This window comes from Perissodus microlepis, chromosome 13, assembly GCF_051167445.1.
Source record: "Perissodus microlepis isolate ML-2025 ecotype Zambia chromosome 13, ASM5116744v1, whole genome shotgun sequence".
Lineage (NCBI taxonomy): Eukaryota > Metazoa > Chordata > Actinopteri > Cichliformes > Cichlidae > Perissodus > Perissodus microlepis.
Genome location: NC_140473.1, coordinates 15890666 through 15914316, shown reverse-complemented (window position 1 = coordinate 15914316; position 23651 = coordinate 15890666). Strand labels below are relative to the sequence as shown.

General features: G+C 40.2%; 1 protein-coding gene across 2 annotated transcripts in view; it reads right to left on the bottom strand.

The window, feature by feature from the left end:
* The window catches only part of marchf8 (membrane-associated ring finger (C3HC4) 8), a 94265-nt gene extending 75044 nt beyond the window's left edge, over window positions 1–19221 (bottom strand). The window contains exon 1 of one of the 2 annotated variants that reach the window (XM_084948747.1): window positions 19033–19221. The gene's annotated coding sequence lies outside the window, so the exon portion shown is untranslated. The remainder of the gene's footprint in view (window positions 1–19032) is intronic. The other variant, XM_084948746.1, reaches the window with a different exon arrangement.
* Window positions 19222–23651: the final 4430 nt, after the last annotated feature.

Here is a 23651-nt window from a genome sequence, read left to right as displayed (position 1 = left end):
CACATATCAAAGGAGCAGTTGGGTCATTTTCTCATAATTTTCTGTACCAATTATTTGAACAGGAAGTCATTGTGGTGTTACGGGCAAGCAATCTTTAGCGTGTCTGTTTTGGAGGAACTTTATTTTCCATGTAATCACTTCTACTCTTAATATTCTTTCAGATTATGAAGGAAAACAAAACAAACTTCAAACAAAGTTCACTCTTAAATTTCAGAGGGAATTTAAAAAGAGTAAATTTCAGGATATTCTGTTTTTGCATGTGTCACAACACATCTTGATATTTCAGAGATGGCAAAACTGCCCCCCCCCCCCCCCCCCCCGGTAGATAAGACTCCTGGCCACAGAGGATCCACCCAGAGACAAGGCCATCAAAATATTAGCTCCTATTACCCAATGAAGTCTATTTATTTGAAAAACAACTCAGCCCTTCTCACCATCTCTGGCCCTCTCTGCTCCTGAGCCAGGTAAATCACAGCCCTGCCTGCTCTCTGTTCTGCTCAGATGAGCTCTGCTGTTACTCCGTTTGCCAAGGGGCTCCTCTGTGTCCCTGCTGTCAGATCAGACCCGAGATACGGTCGAGAGCGCGTTCTTCAGTTCTGATGTGCAACCAGGCAGAAAAACTCAGCTGTGTATCAATCAATCCAAACATCACTGTAGTATAGCTATAGTCTATATTTAAAGAGGTGTCTTCCCAAAGGATTAGTGGGTTAGGGCAGATACCAACAGAGCATATCAGATAGATACAGAGTCTGAAAGATGTTGGACGTGGAGGAATTTCAGCCATATGTTGCATCCTAATGAAGAGACTGTTCTGCATTTTAATGAGTGATAATATTTAAAATGCTCAAATGTGACTGTAGTAGCCACAGTAAGCTCCCAACTGTATGGTGTGTCTCATTAAGATGCACCATACAGCTCTCAGAATTTATTTTTTTTTGTCTCATAGAAATGTATTCAGTGTTCATTTGGCAGGTACAGTATGACACTTGGAAATGCAATTTCTCCCTCTGGGGGATGTGCGACTGTCACTGAATTCTTTTACGAGAGGAAAGGAAAAAAAGGGAAAGGCTACAAATATGGTTGCATGTTGTACTGGTGGCTCCACTAAAAGATACAAGTCAGGGGAGAGAAGGCGGGCACAATTTTACCATGGCGCAGATGCTATAGCTGTGTTGGCAGCGACAACTAGACTTGATGCCCTGCCAGAAATCAGACACTCTCCAGTCTCCGCTCAGATTAACAGAGCATCAGTTAGACCTGATGGACTCTTCTGATAAGGCCTCGTACACTTGCACAAATAGGCACTGCTGTTTTTCATAGCTTTGAATAAAATGTTAAACAAATTTAGCTGTCAAACTTAAACTGTTGGATAATTTAACAGCCACAGACAGCACACACACACAAAAACACAAACACACAAGGATGTGCCGCACCGAGCTCCAAGACTGCTGATTACTTTTTCATAAAGTACTGGGAATAAATTACCATAATGTTTTTAGCCTATTGTCATTTCAGCTGTAGCTGCATCATTTGCATAACCGTGGCTTATATTTCACTCTCTTTTCTGACTACCAAATTGCTATTTATCCTAAAAGCAAGATTAATAATATAGATGTTTTTGATTAAAGTTCATTGTATCCCTAATGTCTGTTAGCTGTCCCATTTTATTATATGCAAATGAGTCCCAGTTTGGAGGTGATTAATTGTGTAGAAGGAGGAACGAGCTCTTTTGACATCTGGGATAAGCAGGCACGTTGACTAGAAAAATGCAGGAGTTAGTTCCTTGTTTAATGCATCTATAAACACAAAAAAACTTCACCCACATTTAGTAAAATGACCTTGACTCTCTTCTTCTGACGGGAAGGCGTGACTCATGTGATGCCAGAGCAGATAGACCGAGAGAAACAAAAATTACGACATAAATAGAAGCGTGCATACTTATAAAGACCTTCTGAAACTCCCCCTCAGCTTAACGATTAAATGCAGGACAGAGGATGTGTTAATTCACAGTATACATTTTTTTTCTCTCACCACCGTTACCAGAATAGATGCATTGATCTCTGCCCTGAATACAGGGAAATTCTGTTTCAAGTGAAACTGGGATGAAATGACTCATCCTGCAGCAAAATTCATATTTTTACATAAAAATCTTATTTTATACACCGATGATAATTATAGTAGTCTTCAGTTACCCCTCATTTCTCTAGATTTCTAGGGAAATGGGAAATGCGCTGGTGTATTTACAGGTAAATAACTTACATTGAAATACAATATATGACTCCAGAGAGCTAGAAAGTCAGTATTTTACATGACCTTCAAACATAGCCTGAACTGTCTTGTAATTTCTTCAAGTAGTCTTCTGAATTAATTCTCCAGGCTTCTTAAAGAACATTCAAATCTCTTTTTTAGAAGTTTGCTGCTTTTTGTTTATTTTCTGCTAAATTGATGCTGAGCTTCTAGCTCTGGGGAGGCCGATCCAAGACTGACAGTGTCCCATTTTGTGTTTTTTTTCCCCATCCAGGTATGCTTTTATTGCATTAGCAGTGCATTTGGGATCATTGTCATGCTGAAAAATGAAACCATTGGCAATCAGATGATTCCCAGATTATATTTCATTGTGGATCAAAATCAAATTTTTAGAATTCCACCAAACCACAGATCCCTGTTGTGCCCCTTTTCCTGAACTCCTCTGTACATATTGATGATGATTTCAACCAAAGTCTTAAATTTGGATTCACCTCTCCACAAGATCCATTTTTAGCCAAGCTCTTGTATAATTCCACATACCTCAGCTTATTTCTCCCAGTTTCCTGTGTTTGTTTTGTTCCTGTTTCTTAAGGACATGACTTTCAGTGTAAATATGTTTTTGTGACAGACTGCTAGAAACAACACTATTTAAAGTTGGTTCTTTCCAATTATGTGTAGATACAACACTGACTCGTCCCTTGGGTTGGATGCTCTTTTCATGCCTGAATGATTTATTTAAAAAAAAAAAACAACAACAACAAAACAAAACAACTTTTCCCTGAAAATGTTTTCTCTGCAAATGGGCTAAAAATGAATGAAAAAGCAGCCAATGTCCAAAGAAAACCTTTGAAAGCCGGGAAAACTATTGCTCAAGACCACTTTACACAATTACAAGCAAGTGTGGCTCCTCGGAAGCAAAATATGAAGAAATTAGTTACTCAATACTTAGCGCTATAATTTCCACAGAATCCCGTATTTTTTTCTATTGCGCATTTCTTGTATAGCTACTTGCGCCACCTGTTGTGTTATTAACTTTTATGTCATTCAAAAGGCCATTCAGGGCGGAGCACGGCACCTTAGCTAAGGCTATTTCCTCATGGTTTACACTTATCCCAATATGAAAAATCCGGAATTAGGTGATGCTTCTTCGTGTCTTAACTTCTGAAAAGCACATTTGTTTTTCCCCAGGACTACACAGAGAACCTCTTGGGATCTAGCATTGCTTTCAAAGACTCAGACTAAAGTTTAATGAGCTGCGGCAGCTCGTTAGGCGTCAGGCATTTTGAGGACTTGGAGGATGGTTCCTCCCACTCCTTCAGAGCAATTATTCACAGCAACTTCCTGAGGTGTTGGTGTCACAATGAGTCTGCCGGGCAACCAGCAGAAATTTCTGGGAATTTTTTTTTTTTTTTATGTCACGCTAATAGTTGTACAAGGATCAAAGCATAAGGAACAAGTTTAAAAAAGAGAAGACACTGCATACCATAATAATTAGTATGACGGGCTGACAGGTGACAGGATTTCTTCTTTTTTTTGGTTTGTTTGTTTTATTATTTACACAGACAGACAGGCTAGCTATTTCTAGCACTAACCACTGAGAGCTGTTTCAATCTCTTTACCCAAGGCTTGACATGAAAGCAAGCAGGCCTCTGTCACTGTGGCATTTGGACCCCAACTGAAAAAGTCATTTACTGGAAAGCAGCATCTTAAAGTGCTTATTCTGTTCTGTTTAAAAAAATATACTTCTCTGTCTGTAAGTAGCGCAACAAAAAAAAGCAACTAAATTCAGAACGAAAATATGAAGAAATCTCTCGTCCCATCTTTTTATAAACATTGTGCAACGACCACAATATTCAGATAGAAGGGCGTACATTTTTATGCAGCTCTGACATTGCCAGGAGCAGATTATCAGTTTCAGCCTGCAGTTAATAAATGTTTACTCCCACAACTACCTTGACCAGAGGCCAAACTGAAATTTCGGTGATCGTCTATTGTTCTAAAACCTCAGGCTAACCCTCAAAGCTGAAGTGTTTATGCCTTCTCATCCAACAAGAGGTGATTTATGTTTTGTAAAAGGTTTCGCTTGGAAGTGATCTGAAAGGGTTCAGTTTCATTTTTCAGATAAATAACAGGGACACTGACAGAGGGCTTTGCAGCAGTATCGCTGTTTTTAATGCAGCAATTTTCTTCTGTATGGAGACTTCATAAACTGCTGTGACGAGGCACCAAAAAAACTAAATGCCAGTAAGTAAAGAGGAAACACGGCTGACTCAAAGGGAACTTGATAAGAGTTTTGACAAGAAGCTGTTCAATTTTTTGGTGGGTGTGTGATGTGATAAGGGGGAAGAAAAGTTACCAGCCTGTTTATCGTACAATTGGAATGAATAAGGATTTAGCTGGAAAAGCAGACTTAAATATCTGTGGGGTAAACGCAGGGAGAAAAGCACAATCATCAAAAATCTACTGTATGGAGATGGGAACTGAAATTGCCAAGATAGGCAAACAGCCACACTCCACAAAACACCAGACTCGAGTATGCAGTTTCTGTAATCTCTCTGCAACAGTAAATACTATGAAGGGAAAGGAGAACATAGAATACAGGAAGCAAGAGCCATCTCTGCTGTGTGCAGGCAGATTTGAATATTACCCTCACACAGGATAGATTTTAAAAACGCAGTTTCTTGTCAGCACATGCCCAATTTACAGTCGTATCGAACCCCGTCTGCAGGTGCAGTCAGAGCACCGCGATCAAGTTCAGCGACTTATTAGCACAACTGCACACAGGTACAGCTACAGATGCGAAGTCAAAACCACAAGTACAGATTCCCATTTGCATTTTGGGAACATAGCCAAAGGCGATACCCAGATATTGAGTTAGCGGACAGGTGCAGCTTCTAGGTGTCAATGAACAGATGGAAAATCAGATATTTTTATAAAGCCTTCTATCTTGGTAACGATAAATAAACGTTTATCTAAAATAGACTCTTTTACAAGTATGTGTTGTTAATTACTGATCTATTCACTGCAGAGTCCCCTCTTTCCTCATTTGGATGTGCTCTTTGGGGCCACTAGTGATGAGGCTGTTCAATAAAGTCTAGTGAAAGCCTGTTAATTTTAATGAGATGCGGACAAAAAAATGTGGAGACACTGCAGTGTGTAAAGCATCACGCTCTTCAGCTGATGTTGTGGATTTCTGTGTGTTGAAGTGCCATTGTGGGTTACATAAATCCCTCCGCTGTGTTAGGGAAATATGCATTTCAAACAGAGCAGGCACAAGCAAATCAAGAGCCTATTAGATCAATCAAATAGCCTGTAGAACAAAAAAAAAAAAGGGTAAACAAAGCAATCACATGTAATCAGATGTCCTATTTTGTAAAAGCATACCTAAACATGTTGAATATGCTGTCATTGTAAGCAGAAAATGTTCATGTCACAGGCTGGAAGCGCCAAATGTTGAGAATGGTGCTTCAAAATAAAACTTGAATATGCAACAGCTTAGATCATTAATAGGAAGCGAGAAGAAGGGCTAACTATAAACACACATAATGTTATTGTTTTATTTTTAAGCAAAAAGATTTGATTAAAAATGATGCTTGTGTATCTGAGGTAGTATCCGCTTCCTCAACTGCACTCACCACTACATTTTAAATGGCTGAGTTGTCTGCAGTGTTGTCTATTATAGATAAAAGCCAGCAGCCACTATGTGCTATTTCTATAAAATACTCAAATCTGGTTCCTTACACCAGAACTCGGATCTTCTTTAACAGTACTAAAAAAACAGTCCACAGGACATTTAATCATAAGCTGGATGGTCAAATGGAGTACAAATATATAGTGTTACTGAGCCTCAGTTTGAATACTTCGGTTAGTATAACTGGAGCATTTAACCATTATTGCTGTTGTGATGGCATGCCACACATGGTAAGCTCCACACCTCACCACCAGTTGATTCACTTTAGTTTAATTTACAGTCACTACTTCAATATATTCTACTTATTGTTCAATATTGTTTCTTTATTAAATGTATTTATTTTTCCATCACACCTTCCAATGTTTATATGGCGTGCACACATATTAACACTGCAAGGTCAAAGTTCTGTTTTGTTATATTAATACATCTTTGTTTGAGTTACCTGGGGTTTGGCTTCTCCTCCTGTCTGGCAAAAGGTGTGGCAAAGGTCTGGGAGAGCTGAAGTACCACTGACAGCCTAATTGGATAGAACCACATGCTTCATTGCCTGGGGGGTGTTTCATGTTTGTTTAATTGTTTTGTATTAGTTGGTTATATGGCAGCCATTTAGTTTTTTCCCTTGTGTGTCATTTGGTTTCAGCAGGTCAGTTTATCTTATGTTTGTTTGAGATTTTGTTAATTGTTATCTTGAGTTTAGTCTATTTAGTTGACCTCTTTTATTGGCCTGCCTGTTTAAGTTTTGGCTTTGTTAAATATATTTTCATATTTTTGAGTCAATAAAACCCCTTTTTTGAATTAAACACCTGTGTCCTTTATGCTTTACTGCTTGGTCCCTGACAGCTGTGCTAGCTGTTGTATTCTGTGGCTATTTACAACTTTTCATCTGACCTCAAATCTAACTTCTGAACGTTTCACAACCACAACACAACCCCAGCCCTCACCCTAACCCTACTCCTATTGGATAATTGGTCATGTGGCCAAGACATGAGACTTATTCTGAAGCAGCCATTTTGACAGGAAATAGTAGCCAAACACAGTTGCTGTTAATCATATTAACGCAGCTTCTGTTCTATTTAGAGACAGAGCCAAAATGATCAGTAACACGTGTTTCGAAACTGGTCCGCTAAGGGTGAGAAGTGTACTGTCCAAACTCAACTTTTTGACTGTCAGAAACATCTAAACCAACCAGTTCCTGAAAGTCTATTTAAAACAGCAATCTGAAGGCTGTATGTTCCCTGCGATGGGCCAAACCCGAAAAGAAAAATTGTGACTCGTTGCTTTTATTCATGCTAACAAGGTTTTACTTGCGTGTTTGCCTGTCAAAGACCACATGGTCTGTTTGAACACTGAAACAGACACATGTGAAGTGCACTGCAGCCACCACGAGGCCACTTTCACAAAAAACTGACAAAAACTTTTTGATTGCTTTGCAACAACTTAGACCTTCTCACTTATTTTCAATGTTTTTCCTCCATTTCATTTCTCATTCAGGCACCTTAATCACTCGTCAATCGAAAAGGAGCAGTTAGCTCATGTGCAACAGGAGAAAACACTGATTCTTCTTCAGTACATTTCATTTATCAGTAAGGAATACCATGACATCCACAATGGGTATGAATACAAACTAAGATAACTCCCCCCAAAAATGCAATATCATGCAAGATTTTATCCATGCTGTGCAAGCAAGTACTGCAACATGGTTTAAAATACTAAAATATAATTTCATTTTATCGTGACTGGCCTTACTACAGGATAAACATCTAGTGCAATTCCTCAAAAATAATGACAGTATTCCATATTGTTTTTTGTTTTTTTTTAATTAAGAGTGGAAAATTACTAACATAGGTGGGAATTTTAGAATATCATTCATATTAAGCGTATTAAGCTCCAAAATCCTTGTACATGATGTTTTCAAGCCTGTCTATAACTCGAGGGAAGCTGACACTTGTTCTTACTTAGTTGAACAGTTGATGATTTTACTCCCTGTTTTACAGTAATCAATATCACTAAGGTGAATTTCACAAAAAAAAATAAAAAATTACACAACACTGGATACTCAGCTGTGACGGCCAAACAGGATGCAGTCTGCATTTCTCTGGGAAACTGTAGCTGTTTGTGTGCGTTCAAGGTTATGCAAGTCCACTACTGACATTGTGCACACAATATGAAACACACTGACCTGGACTCGTCCTGTGCAATAGATTTATTTGTATTATAGCCACTAATGTTCAAAACACAATTCAGGGAAAAGTGGTCTCATCAGTGAAGAATGAGGAAATGAAAAACTAACTCACCACCCGAGTAGAAACTGAAAGCATGTTCCTTTTAACCACTTTTCTGGCCATACCGGTAAACAAAGCCTTTTTACTGGTAAGCGTGCACTTCGGCACACAGACAACTCTGTCCCTCGGGCTAGTGTTTGTCCTCCTGCTGCCTCGCAGAATAACCCGACTGTGTGGAGGAGTTATGGACCAGCAGGCAGTTTCAGCCCACCACAACGCTCCGTGAAACAGCAGACGTGTAATATGCGAGTGCATGTGGGGTTCACCACTGTGTGTAGTAAGTGCGTGGACACAGGAAATCACACACTGAGAGGCAGCTTTAGAGGCTGCTGGTCTGGCTGCAGGTCGACTCAGTGGCTAGCAGCAGCAAAAAGAAGCTAAATGACTTCATAACTGCATGGTGGACAGTTGGAGAACAAGCCTCCAGCAGTTATACAGCATTTACCCAGCAAAAAAAAAAAAAAAGTCACTCTGCTATATAACGCACGCACTGAATCTGAATTAGAAAAACCTAATACTGCAACTGCTATAGAAGAATCTGTCTTAATCTTAAGACTTGCTTTAAAACGGAAATGTTGGATTTTTTTAATTTTTTTATTTCTTTGTTAAAAAGCACTTTTGGTTAATCAGTGCCCAGCAGGTTTTAAAGCTGTGGTAAACTTTAAAAAACACTATCCTTCTCAATCTAGTAAAAGGAAACAAAAGGTGGTTTGCAAAAGATTTTCTGAGGTTTGTCTGTTACTCATTTTATATCCTAAGAGCAAAAAGATAAAACATTTAAGTCAACATTTTAACCATGCTCCCTATGATATTTTTGTTTTAGGTTTTCAAGATGCTAGTGAGACCAGCTATGATGTATGGTTTTTGAGAAAAAAGACAGAAGGCTGAGCTGGAGTTGCAGAGTTGAGCATGCTCAGATTTTCATTGGGAGGGACCAGAAAGGTCAGAGGGACAACTCATGTTGAGATGTTTGGAGACGCCATTAGAGAGACAAGGCTGAGATGGATTGGACATAAGTAGTGGATTTATTGGAGAAAGAATGCTGAAGATGGAGGTGCCAAGCAGGAGGAAAAGAGGAAGACAACAGAAGTTTCAAATGTGGTAAAAGGAGGACAAGCAGAGGGTTAGTGTAAAAGAGAGGGATGCTAAGGATAGAGTGTAGTGCTGTTACAGCCCCTGTAGCGGTAGCAGCTAGTAATAGCAGCTAATAGTAGAAGCTGCTAGAAGAAGATTTTACAGAAGAAATGAGCAACATGCAAGGAGTTTGAGTACCAACTTTTACCAAGAAAAACAAAGAAATTTTAAAGCTTTATAAATAATCAGACTCATCAGGCTGTATCATCATTGGGTCACCTAGATATTACACATAGAGGAGCTGCTAAACCATGAAACCCTGCCATGAAGCTCCCAGCATGTAGATTTTGTGCTGATGTTAATGTGAGAGGAGGTTTGGAGCTGTGCTGTTGTTGAATGAGCAGAGCGCTGCCGAGTGCTGAGACACTTTGCACCCCAGCCCTCAGCAACCTCCCTCTCCAACTTCATGTGGTCTGATACTTAATGTGGGTGATTTGTTGTGGTTCCTGAATGCTTTCATTTTGCAATAATACAACTTACCTAGGAGAGAAGAAATTTAATGAGCTGATTTGTTGCAGCAGTATCATGCTATTACAGTACAGTGAACTCTGTGCTTTTTGGAATGGCCCAGGCAAACCGAACGGCTACAGGTACTAGAGTTTATACACCTGCACTAACAGCTGAATTCAAAGATTCAGAGGTATGGCCCAATACATTTGTCCATATAGTGTAGCTGCCCAAAAGCAGACAATTATGGATCTGCATCTTCAAATGTTCCAACAAAAGATGCCTGAAGCATTTTAAATACAAAGTCCTGTGAAAAAAAGGGAAAAGAAGAAGAAGAAAAACAAAATAACGTTTAAAGGAAAAGGGCTGAGAATGTGTTGAGCACTAGTTGGATCAATCATGTTTTGGGTTTGTTATGTAGTAAGTGGCACAGGGAAACATTTTATTGGTGAGTGGAAAGATTTACTCAATAAAAGCAAGCTACACACTATAACAGCAAATGGGCCAACTCAAGAGGCTCGTGTTGAAGGTTTGCCATTGCCCTCACAGCCCTGAACCTAATAATCATCGTCATAGAAAAACCTTTGAATACACTTCAAAAGAGCAGTCTGTGCAAGAAGGCCAAAAATGTCACAAAACTACAAGCAATTTGCAGGAAGAATGGATGAAAGTCCTTAAAATAGACTCAAACAACAACAACAAGAAAAACTTCTAATGAAAAAACTTGTTACTTTATACTGAACAAACCTTTGCTTTGAAGCCTTTTTTCCTGTAAAGGTCATCGTTTGGCAAATTCAAATTCGCAAAAACAATTCAGTGTCATTCTATATGATAAAAACAAAAAGGCAACACATTTTCACATTTTTCAAAACAGACTTCACAACTATTTGTGTGGAGACAGGAACATCTGGAAACATTGAAAAGTAAAAACTGTTTCTCCTTTTTTTAAAAAAGGAAAGAAAATCATAGATTTTTGTTTCCTAAAAGCCCTGGAGTGCATTTTTGTGGCAGTGAGACATCGTCCACACATGGAGGGCGGCTTATTTATCAGAAAACCTTTTAAAACATGTCCTCATGCAGTCAAAGCTCATCTTCCTAGTTTTCCATTTCAGTAAAAAAAAAAGAACAAATGAAAATGTCAGGGCAGTTTGACAAAACAACCTGCACCATCCACCCATCATCCTTCTGTAATTGGGGTAATCAGGGCTGCAAAATAACCCAACCTTGGCTTCTCAGTTTGACCCATGTGACACTGTCAACAAAACCATAACAGCTCCTCTGGGGTGGTTAACAAAGCCACGAAAAGCACATTCCTGGGAATATCAGCAGGTAATGTCACGTTAGGCCCATAACCTGAGCTCTGACAAAACAACATCTTAAGAACACATTATGCTTGTCAAGAAAAAAGAAGCTTATCCAGTATTGCTGCAAGAAACTGTTAAACGATGTCACAGATCATGCCCGTATCAACATCTGCATTCGTTCAGCTGAATTCTATTTGTCTAATAAACTCTTCTGTTGCTTGAACACCTAATTTGAACCTAATACATCTCACAATATCTAGCAAAGCTCATTTATACAAGCTATAGCAGGCTGAATTCATTATTTAAATCACTATTAATAACTGAAACACACTCAGGTTTGAATTATCGTGATCAAATAAATGTGGGGTGCTCTTAAGCAGGGAGGGGATTTGGGCTGGAATTATTTCTGCTGCTGTAACCGGAGAACGTCTCTAACATGGATGTATTGTAATGAGATGTAAGTCTGAATACGCTTAATGAAAAATGCAATGCAAACACCACCAGCAACGGCAAACAGTTGAAAAGTCATTAGTGAGAAAACCTCATTGATATTCATGATGAAATGACGGCTCTGGCTCATTCCACCTCGATATTAAAAGCAGCTGATGATATATCCGTGCTGTTTACAGTCAGGTTAATTGTACAGGAAAAACCAAAATTCCGCACATCATCTCCCAGACATTACATCACAGTCGGAGTTCTTAAATACAGTGACATCAAACGCTTTTGTGTGTCCAGCCACAGTGGCTGCTGCTGCTGCTCGCACCAATTACCTTGTTTCCTCCAAAGTAAGTCCAGAAACAAACAAATATAGAAACTGTGATGAGATGCCTACAGGTCTTATCGCTGCTGCATAATGCCAGTAAGTCTGACAGAAAGAGCAACATTTTTCTTAAAAGGTCACACATAATTTAGCATATCATGCCTTTCCTTTTTTTTCTTAAATGCCAGTTCTTTCTGTATATTTTATGGTATGGTTTGAAAACATAACTGCCAGCTAGAAAGTTTTGTTACGTAACATGAACATTTGGGATAAACCAGTTCATGTAAAATTACAGACAGCCATATGCAATATTTCCCAGTGTTGGCCTATCACAGGTAGACTATATCGTACACTGTGGATGGGCAAACTGTGGTTTGGCTTAAGCGGTGTCATCATGTTGTTGTGCGCTAGATTTTAAAATGCACTGCCGGAAAGTTAAAGGAGAACCTTATTTTGTACCACATTTACAGAGTTGCAATTTTGGGTGCTTGTGTTTTCAATAATTTGATTAGCGCATATGTGAAAGTAATCCCTGTGACCCAAAAGCTCTAACCACTCAGTTTCAGCCGATTCTTTTCCAGTCTTAGCTCTGTAGGAGAGTGACCATCCTTAATATGGTCACCTCAGGCACACGGCTTTAACTCCGAGTGCACCTGCTGTTTGCAAAGGAGAGCCAATAAAAAGGAATTTGGCCTAAAGGAAGAGGACCTATAAGGGCTCATTTCAGACAGGTGAATAAACTAAGGGGCTACACCAAAGCCCAACATAAGATAAATGTGGATTATTCTGAACTGTAAAATCATGCAAAGCTACTCTAATACAGTCCAGGAATTAAACTATGACGTTAGAAAAGAGAATTCCAGGCCCACTTTATCCAGCTTATTTAGACACCAAGAGACAATTAGAACTTTTGGTGTTACTAAAATAGTTTTTATTTGAATTTATTTATTTCTCATTCATGTCAAGGACAAACAACTCAAACTTATTTTGACCCCTGCACGCCTAATGTGGACATCAAATCTGTCAGGCTATCATCACCACATGAGTGCGCTAGAAGACAAACACTTCTGAAATCAGCATGTGCATGACCAAAGCTGAAGTTTTGACAAAAATTAATCTGGAAAGCACGGTCGCTATGATGAATCACCCATCAAACAAGTTTCTGCAAGTGGACTTTTTACTACAGCAAAACTAATTGAAATGGACGGCTGAGTGGCTTTCAGGAATCTAATTAAATACAATATGGAGGAAAGATTTACTGCTCACTAAATTAAAAGGGTTTCACAATACAATGTTAGCACTTAAAGACAGCTGGTACTAACTAATGAAACTGTGGTAAACAAACCAATTGACAAATCGAATGTTATTTTACTTTAAATGATTCTGTTAAAGTAAAGAGCTGCGACACATCTAAGTGGGCTGTATTAAATTATGCCATTAAATTCATTTTATCATGTAAAAATGTTGGGCTGCATGTGGCCCACGATGTAAAATGAGTTTAACATCACCTGATGTCATTATAAAAGCTGCTTATAGGTCAGACCCTTTATTGCTCGTCTCATCATTTCCTGGTTTTTGTGTGGACAAACACAGGCGTTTGCTTTTTTTTAACCTTTGAATCTGAACACAGTGTAGACAGAGAGTAGGGAAAAGGGTTTGCTTGTGACCCAGATGTGAAAATGCTCCAACGACAAGTTTGATGTGACAGTTTTGCAATTTTTAACTGAAACGAAAAAACACTGACAAAGCAGGTTGAAGAGATTTAATGAGTCAAGGCTACAAGCAGTTAGCAAATCGAGACAGCCTCGCTTTGCGGCGTCATTTTAAAAGCAAAGTCAATTAAATATGACAGCTGACATAACAGCATCATAAATTATTTTGTTATAGCCCAACCAAAGCTTTATTTTATTATCTCAGGTGTAACAGCGTTCATGTAATTTTTTTTAAAATTTAGGAACACTTCTAATTAAATTCCTGTCATGGTACAGTGTGACAGGATATTATACCATAGAAACCGTGAAGGGTGGCAAGTTTTATCATTGTGAATAACTAAAATGTATGGATAAAAACAACGGCGGGAGTACTGCTCCCACCATCGTTTGTCTGAGAGCCTGCTGTCCTCGCTGGCTTTCAGAAGCACTTTAAGAATTGAAAAATTCTTTAACATAGTCTAACGAGGCTGTTTTCTGGTTCATGGGCAGGAGATGCAAATTAGAGGCACAAATTAGAGAAATAAAAACAGCCTTAGGTCTAAACTTCCTTTTGTGTGTGTGTGTTTACACTAAATGAAGTTGGCTCCAAAGTGGCCGTCACCACGTCAAAGAAGCCATCATAACGGCTGTGTTGTGTTATAGCAGACATAAAAAAACAACTTACAATCTTATCTACAGCAACATGTTCTGCAAGCTTTTGTGTTTAAAAGTCTGCTGTCATCAAACAAACATTGTGATGGTGACTGTATTATTACAGCTCAGGACATATAGGTTATTGAGCTGATATAGCTCTTTTATTTGGGGGGGACTCATGATTATTTGGTTATCTCTGAGAGCACGGTTATCATTTCAGCATAAATTAATAAGATGTTAAATGTGTGTCTGTTAGGCTGACAGGATAGCAGGTATCATGTTTACACTGTGGCAGATTAGTCAATCTACAATGGGGGGAGAAAACAATCAGTCTCCTTCCCCTTTCCTTATTCTTGGTTGGCTGCCACCAGCACACAGACACCTTGGGAGTCTGTGAAAGCCCTAATGACATCATCAACCATAGCCCACTAACTGCAGCAGTGCCATCCCACGGTCCGTTCAGCTGAGCCAGCACCTCCCCTCGGCTGATGTATAGCAGCTGTCGAACACTACCCCCGTTTCATCAGAGGCATTACAACTTCATTGCGCCTGGTCAACACACACAAAGTCAGAGTGAAGAAGACCACTTAAAATCTGACCAAAATATCATTACAAACGCCGATGTTGCTGTATTACCTATGCCGCCATAAGCATTACCCCAGTGTGGTCTGATTCACATAGGTGCATGACATCATCCAAAGAAAGGAAGTCATTACATTAAATCAATGCTTTTATTCCCTGCAGACGAAGTCCGACCTCAGGGAAACAATAACCCAATCCCGGCCAGCATAATATGATACCTTTATTATGTTATTATGTTACAGTTCAGCCATACAAGACGACTAGCGAGGGACATATACCTATAACTGTATATCCAGAATCAGATAACAGAAGCAGCATGAACCAGCCATACAAAACACACTGGAAACCTCAGCAGTACAGTTCCAGCTGCCATATGGCCATAATACTGTTAGGGTAATTTTAATTTGTTCACAGTCTACGGCCAATTAAGAAAAGTAAAACTTGCTAAACTGAAAGTCTCTCAAAGGGGGGTTAATCACGGACACAATCACAGCTTCCTAGCAGGCACTGGAGTCCAGGAAAAACCCACATCCTGAATAACACACGCACATTCTCCTGCAAAACCGGAAGACAAATACATACGAAGACTGATTTTTGTTGGCTGGATCCATTTCCTGTCTCTTAGCACATTTCAATCAATATTATTTTACAGATTAAGCACGCAGAGAGTGAGGAGACGGGGAGCAGCTAACATAGAGACGTAAAGCATGTCTGCAGATGCCATTTTACAACAAGACATAAAAACAGGAATTCAGCACATTAAAAAAAAACGTAAAAGAGAAATTATTTTGATATTTGGGGTTTAAATTACTAATAAAGCAGTGTGGTTCTCCATTAGCACAAAGTTAATGTAGGGCAACAAAACAGGAAGTGCGCCGAGTGCTTTGTTGTTAGTATAAAAATAGCATTTTCTTGAATAAATTCAGAATAGTAATCGATTACTTTATAGACCAATTACTGAAAATATGACAGGTCAATTGATTATGTGATTTTTTTGTAGTTTATGGAAGACAGAAAAAGCAATAAATAACAACCAAAAACAAATTAATTTTTTTCTATATCTGTTCTTAGGCTAAATTATGCGCAAACAAGCTCTATGTTTTTAGTAAGAAGAGACATCTGCTCCTGTTCCCGTAAAGTAATTTGTCAAAACAAAGACGTGAACTAGCGGATGAATCAAAAGTAAAACCTTTTTTTTTCTCCTTTCTTTTTTTTTCAGCTGAAACTTCTGCGAGTCAAAATGTTTTTGCCTGTTGTTAAATTGAATTTGATTGAAACTCCTGCACAACGCCACAATGGAGCCTGTCAAACGGATCCTCTGTTCCATATTGTAAAATACCGTGGGAGGCACATTTCTCCATCGCAACCAATTGTGTCAAACAATGACGGCAGTGAACTGGCAGAAAGCTACTATCGAAGCCTTCAGATACTTTTGATTGCAATTCTTTCCGCCCTCCAATTACTTCCCTCAGAGCCCATCTCTGAAGACGTAAAGTACAAGCTAATTTGCAAGCACACAATGGCACAGTCCATTAAGACTGCAGGTTCCTTCCCTCGCAGTTTTAGCAGCTTAACAGACAGTGTTCCAGTACCCATACTCGTGCTATTTAGTATGCCATCTCCCAACACATGCAAAACGCAATATCAGGAAGTCCTTCCATTATTAATTAACTCACGCCAGCACGGCTCTGTGGTCATTCTGACCCACGGGCCCCTGCACAGAAGATGCATCGCGCAAGTGTTCCCTTCAGCTCAACAGATGGCCGCCCATCCTGAGCCTGTTCTGCGGAAGGTTTCTTCCTGTTAACATTCTCATAGGAAGTCTGTGGTCTTCCCTTTACAACATATTAAAGGCATAAGCTCTTCATGCTCCAAAGTGAAGCGCTCTATGATTAAGATTTGTTGGGAATTGGCACTACACAAATAAAAATGAACTGAATTAGTAAAGGCAGCTGCACTAACTACTTTAAGTTGAAAAATAAAAAAGTTAAATTATGGGATTTGGAAGGCAGCGACAGCCTCAGATGCCCTCTTCCTCCTCCTGTTCGGAATCATAATTACGGCCTTACTTTCTCATTTCCATCAGCACTCGGTTCTACCGGGACGACAGAGTCTGCTGACAGCTTCGTGCAGCGCCAGCTCTCCAATAGATGAAATTTCATGACTGCAGAATGATTGTTCAGTCGTCATTGTCGGAGGACACACAGTCAGCCGGTCACGACAGAAGTCAAGAAATGGAAAGTAGACGGAGAGGGGGAGGCCGTCTTTATGCGTAATGTGGCCATAATGTAGACTTTATGTGGAAAATAATATGCTGGAACAAGTGTAGACAACACACTGGGTATCAAACGTCTGGACAAGAAAAAGATAAGAGAAAGTAGGCATAAAATTATATGATTTCCTTGTTGTAAGGCATACGTACTCATGGGAGGAAAAAAATCACCTTTTTAGCTATAGGAAATTCCCATATTCCCAATTTCCTTTTTCTAATTTCAGATTTTTCTGTTGAGCATAAATTAAAAACTAAATTAAACTCAGACTGCTTGCCTACAAAGATCACCGTCTGTCGCTTCTCTTCAAACACTCCCTGTCAAAAATCACAAGAAAAAACACAATACAGTGTGAAGGAGGAGGATTACAGACAAAATTAGCATTTAGTTATCAGAACGTTTATGCATACTACACATACCAGCAGCACGACGAGGCTCGTCATCACAACAAGCTCTCAGCAAAGAAATAACCCAAGCCTACAATAATGTATGACACAGACACCCAGCCGGTTCTTCCCCTTTCCCCAGCATTAACCTAACAATAACCCCAAACCACAGAAAAATCCAACACCGCAGCACAGATGGCATCAAAAGAACCGGTCTTTGACGTGAAGCTGAGATGTGTTACCTCAAATTGAACATGAGTGAAGGGTTTGCCCTCCCATTTGGCAAAGCACACACCACGAGGATGAAGGGAGAACAGAAGGCTTTAAAGTACACTAGAGTGCTTTACTGCATGTTTAAAAGCTCTGAACAAACTGCAACACACAATCGGGAACTGTACAGCAGAGCAGCACGCATCATGACGGGGGTGATGATGGAAACAACTGGAGAAAGCTGATCCTGCAGCCAATGAGAGGACAGAGTGTAATGTGAGAGCCACTGTGGCAATTAAGTGATCAGTGGGTTTGATGTCAACATTAAAGCCTTACAATTTAAGAAATAAATAAATAAAGTTCAATTCATATTTTCCACGTTACTGCGCAGATGTATTGTTGTTGACGTCAAGCTGAAGGCAAGAAACCAGAATCACTGGTGACACTGATCTGAAAAGCGCGCAGCGATGCAGGGCGCTGCTGCTGGCTTTATTATGGTTCATAATAAGGCGACACCCGGCTGGGCAGTGCGCCTCGTCGGACCTACAGAGAATACGAGATGCTCTCCGAGCCACAGCCAGCTGCTAAGATCACACCACGCCGATTTTTGAACATTAACATCCAAATCAGCATTGATCCGGTAAAGTCAGGACAGGACTCCGCTGCTTTCTGAGTAATCCAGAAGGCACAGCACTGACAGCAAAACCCTAAGATGGGTTTTTAGCCGTATTGAACACCGATAAATTCTTTCTTCATCATCCGGAGTCTCATGGCATTCCAGCAGCAAATTGTGGAATTGTGGGAGCGCGTTGAGGGATCCGGGAAAACTAACAAAAGGCTTGCTCGGGCAACATTACGTCTTCCTACATCGAGTCACACACACACATCTACATGGACACACACACGCTGAATGCACAAAACAACGAGACAATAATTAATAACAGGCATCTGAGCTGACACAAACACTCTGCTGCTTTTTTCCCTTTCTCTCTCTCTCTCTCACCCTGTTTTTGCTGCAGAGCGCACTCGCTCGCTCACATTAAACTGGATTTTCATACCTTAATCACAGCAGGCTACGAGTGACCGTCGTGAGGAACAGAGTGTCGGCTTCAACAGCAGTCAATATACAAATAAAAAAACAAAAGAAAAGGAGACAAAAAAAGAAAAAGCAGCAAATTCTCACGCTATCATCCCAGCACAGTTCAGAGGCACGTCCGAGCGACCCCCTCCAGCCGCCTCAGGTCGGATTTAATAAAGCGAGAGGCGCAGCGGACACGCTGGAGCCTCCTCAGCGTGGACGTACACATAACTGCATCTCAGCGAACGTTGCTCGTTGAACGTCGTAAAGACACACGCGAAGAAAACACTCACCGAATGTCGACGCGTTGTTTATTTCATTGCCCCCGCTGAGCAGCTGTTTGTAGTGGTGCGTCACCGACTTCCGCGTTAAGATGGAGTGGAAACAAAATGCAAGAAATAATTAATTTAAAGGACAGGCGGCGCACGCGGGCGAACTGACTGAGGGCTGTGCACTGCCGAGGAGAGGAGGATGGCGATGATGATGATGATGATGATGTGGTGATGAAGGTGACGACGATAGCTTTTGATGATCGTGATGGCAGTGAGGTGGAAAATGACCCCACCGTAGTAATTATAGTGATAGTGAATAACAATAAGTGCTAATTAAAAGGTGCCATAATCAGTATTTTATGCGACAAATGGTTCCCTGTGTAATTTTAAGGGTGTTACTCACAGTGAGAAGCCCACAAATATTCAAATTATGGCCTTTAACATTTTGCTTTAGTGTCGAGCAGCAGTTTTAAAGAAAATCTGCAGCAGCCCATAAATGGATGGGCAAGCAGACAGAAAGTACCAGGTGAAAAGTATACGTCTGCTTTTCTATGCATTTTCACTATAAAAGCTACCCTGCCAGTGCCGAAAGGGCGGTACCAGCACTGCTGTGTCTAAAGTTTGAACCACTGAATTGAGTGGCTTTGGGTTTATCAGTGAGTGACAGATGCTCTGTAAAAATTGGTTGTCAAAGGGCACCAAAGGCAGAAGTGGCTCAAGAATGGTGCTTGGAACATCACAGGGTCATGAAAAAGTCTAACAAAGGCTCAACAGCCAAGGAGCCAAAATAATAATAATTTCCTTCTGGAGTCTGTGGTTCATCAGCTGATGCACACATGACCACAACAGCTGTTCTCTCAAGTGGCCAAAAACTAAATTTAAGTTGCATTATCATAGAAGTTGAAGCACCATCAGCTTATATCGTTCCTGTTTGCCTCGTACAAAACAATGAGGTTAAAAAAATACATCAATTTTATTGGAGTCATCATGAAGATCTGTAATATATTCTTGACTCGTGCAACCAACTCTGGGAAATTACATATCGTGACTAAGAAAGGGGCAGTCAAGGACACATATTTGTACCAATTTACCAGGCAACATGCCACATGTTAATTACAGATGTGCTGGTAGGTGGATTTTGTTCGCTTTAGACAGAGTTAGGCTCCCTGTTTACCCCCATCTGTAGCTACAACAAACTACACACATCTTACTTAACACTCCATCAGAAAGAAACGATTAGACATTTCTTATTTTAAATGACATCACATAAAGTGATGACTACAACTTTTTAATTAAAAATGCTCTAGTTTGTCACATTGTTCTAATATACTCAAGTAAAGAAGTTTTCAGATTATAAATGTCTGGTTGTGTATCGTGACACTTCCAGCTCAAGTAAATCCCTGCTTGTGCTGTAACTCCACGCCAAGAGAGCCCCTCACTCGCAGTGCAGTATGTTGGGAGAGACTCAGTTGTTAAAGAAGGGAACGTATCCTCTGTTGACTCAAAGCCTGAGCTCTATCTCTGTGAAGCCTTTCATTGTGTTCAGCCTTATTACTGATGCGAAGTCCGCCGCTCTGTCCTTGGGGTGGGACAACAGCGCTTCTGTGCTCTGTCTGGACAAAGTGGGCACCTCAGAAACGAGTCTGCCAAACCGTCATGCGTGTGTCTCTGCGTCAGAGAGATACAGGCCGTCTTGCAGTGTGGTAGGGAGGATTGGGCCATGGCTTTTGTATTAAGTGGGCAGAGAAGCAGGCGAGTGAAGCACAGCTGTCCTGTTGATACAAAAAAGAAAGAAACACATTTACAGGATGAAAACAGAGCTCTTTAACAAAAGGGAGAACAGAGCCAGAGAGAGAATTGTATATCCAGCCCTAACAGTCTTTTTAGGAAGCAGCTAGAATTTCTCTTGAAAGAGATTAGAACAGGGTGTGTGTGTGTGCTTAAGTGGAAGGAACGGGTGGCGTAAGAGCAGGGGGTTAACATAACAAGTCTCACTGAGTTAAAGATAAGCAGAAAGTAAGCAGAAAGAAATAGAGAGGGGAAGAAAAAGGGCAGAGGAGGACAGAGAAAAGGTGGAGTTGGTACCCGGGTAGAACAATGTAGGATTAATTCTTCCCAGGAGGTCAGTGGTTCTGTCAGTAGGTGGGACCAAAACTGGGAGTTGGTGTAAAAGACAGCCGTGTGGTTTCAGTGTTAAGATTTCCTTGGCGAGTGTCTTTCGAGCTCTCTTACCCGCACATGAAACCCGTCAGACTAGCAGAGCTTGATCGCCCAGTGTGCGAGCACATGACTCAGCAGTGTTGAGTCATGTGCATATTCTGAACACTTGGTGGAAAATGATCATGATAGTTTGTGTTAAAACAAGCCTTTGTACTCTACGCACTTTTCCGTTTGTTGGTTTCAACATGTGATCGGTGTTCCTCATTGTGCCGGCACAAGCTAAGAGCAGTTCTTTATTCTTTTCAAATTTTTGTAGCCAACAGAACCCAAAGCATGGCTGAATACAGCATTTAAGAGTTCTAATGACAAAAAGCACACACACATTTCCAGGTACATTGTGCACTTTGATTGTCTTAATGGACTGTTTTTAAATGGACAATTAGTAACCTAAGATTTTGGATTTTGAAGGAGCCCTTTCCTATGAAAAGAGTCTGCCAAACCAGCATTTTATTAATGCATATCATTGCTTTTACTCTCGGTGAGAATGATTTCTTCTTCTAAAAGCATGTTTGGAAAAAGAGAAAAAAAAAACATTGTTTTTCACTCGGTGGAAAATATAGACTTGCAGCACTTGGCAGAGTTGCAAACAGCAAGCTGAGCAATCCCAAAACAGAACAGTAGAAAATAAGCATTTGCTGGGTGTGTTTATGTGATACACTGCAAAGAAGCAGCTGAAAGAAACTGAATCAAATACTCAGACAAAACCTCTATATATCCCGAAAGGTGCTCTATCATGTGGGAATGAAAAGAATCCCCTATTGGAAAAACTACTGCACTGACTTAGTGTTGCACTTTCATAATCCACAAAAAAAATCCACATCTTTCATGCTCAGCAACACAGTTTGTGTTGCAGGCTCTCCTAAAAAATGTATTGTCTCCAAAACTAAGCCAAAATAATGTGCCTTAAATCCAAGTAAGTTCTGTAAAGTTCAATTTGTAAGCTTGTACCTTTAGGTCAGTGGCTGTTTAAAAGTTTGTTGGCTGTTTTCTAAAAGTTTCTGGGAAACCTCCTTACCTTAGCAGTGCTCCCAGTGGAACACCAGAACCAGCTGAGGCCAGTTTGTTTTCTGTTTATCTGCATGCTACAGCACAACAGGCTATGAAAGTCAGCCACTATTTCAGGTCAGGACACTACCAGCAATTTTACAGAGTAGGGTTTTTATATAGTCATCAACTGATAAAACTTTGTGTATACCAAAATAATGAAAAGGAAAAAACCACAACATGTTTGCAATTGACACGCTGATGCTATTATGTGTACACACACACACACACACACACCATACTCACTGTACTTCCCACCTGACTACAGCTAAGGTTCATAAGACTGTAATGAGCTTTGCACATATTTGGTCATAAATCAGAGATTTGGAGAAGCGATGAAAGGCATTGATGAGACGGCACACGCAGTAGCCAGACTTTAGCCTACGGCAGCCATCACCACCACTTGAATCCACCTCTGACTACTCAGCCAGTAGCTTGCTAATTTCCGTTTAATGTTCTAAAAACTACATTTTCATGTATTAGTTTCACCACTTTCACCAATCTACTGCCTCCTGTTGCTGCACTGATGAGTTTGAAATGAAATCAGCCTGATGCATTATTAGGTTATAAACTTCATCCTTTTTACTTTTTTAAAGTACCTGCCCATCTCCAGGTTTAGGTGCATTTATCTGCCAAGAGAGAATAAGCAGTATATGCTGCACAGCCCAATTATAGCAGATCAAAGCCAGGCAACACGAAGGAGGAAAGTGGGGATGAAAACAGCGAGACGTGATTCAGGACAGGGTTTGTTTGCTTCACAGGAACAGCACCCAAAGTGGGAGTAAAGTGAATAATAAATAGAGCCCCCCACTTTTCATTCATTTCATCGGAGTGAATCACAAGCAAACAAAGACAACATATTTCTGTTCTGAGCAACAAGAGTGTTCTCATATTTACTGACTGCTGAACTAGCCCCACTCCACAGGATTAACCTGTGTTTTAGATGTGTGCATGTAAAACTACAGCTCTCTCTCTGAGCATTGATAATGGGTGGACATTTAAATATGTGATGAGAAGGCTTTCAAGCAATTTGCTTTAATGTCTCAACCAGATCAGAAAGCTTCAAGCATGTGATGAAAATAAAAAGACATTTGTGTTTGTCTCTCAAAGTTTACATATACTCATCATGGGCATGGATGTCATGCTAATTCTGCGCTTTTAATGATTTATAGATATTCAGGAACAACCCAGGAACCACCAAGGTTCAAGCTTGCCATTAACCAGTAACTTAGCTCATGAAGGCAAGCTTATACATTTACTGAGGTTTAAAAATGTTCAACTTGTCACTAAGGAGCTAGCTGAGGGTCTGACTTGGCAGGAGGGGTTATTTAATGACAAGAAACAGAAACCCTTTCCCCTCATACTTCACAGCACCG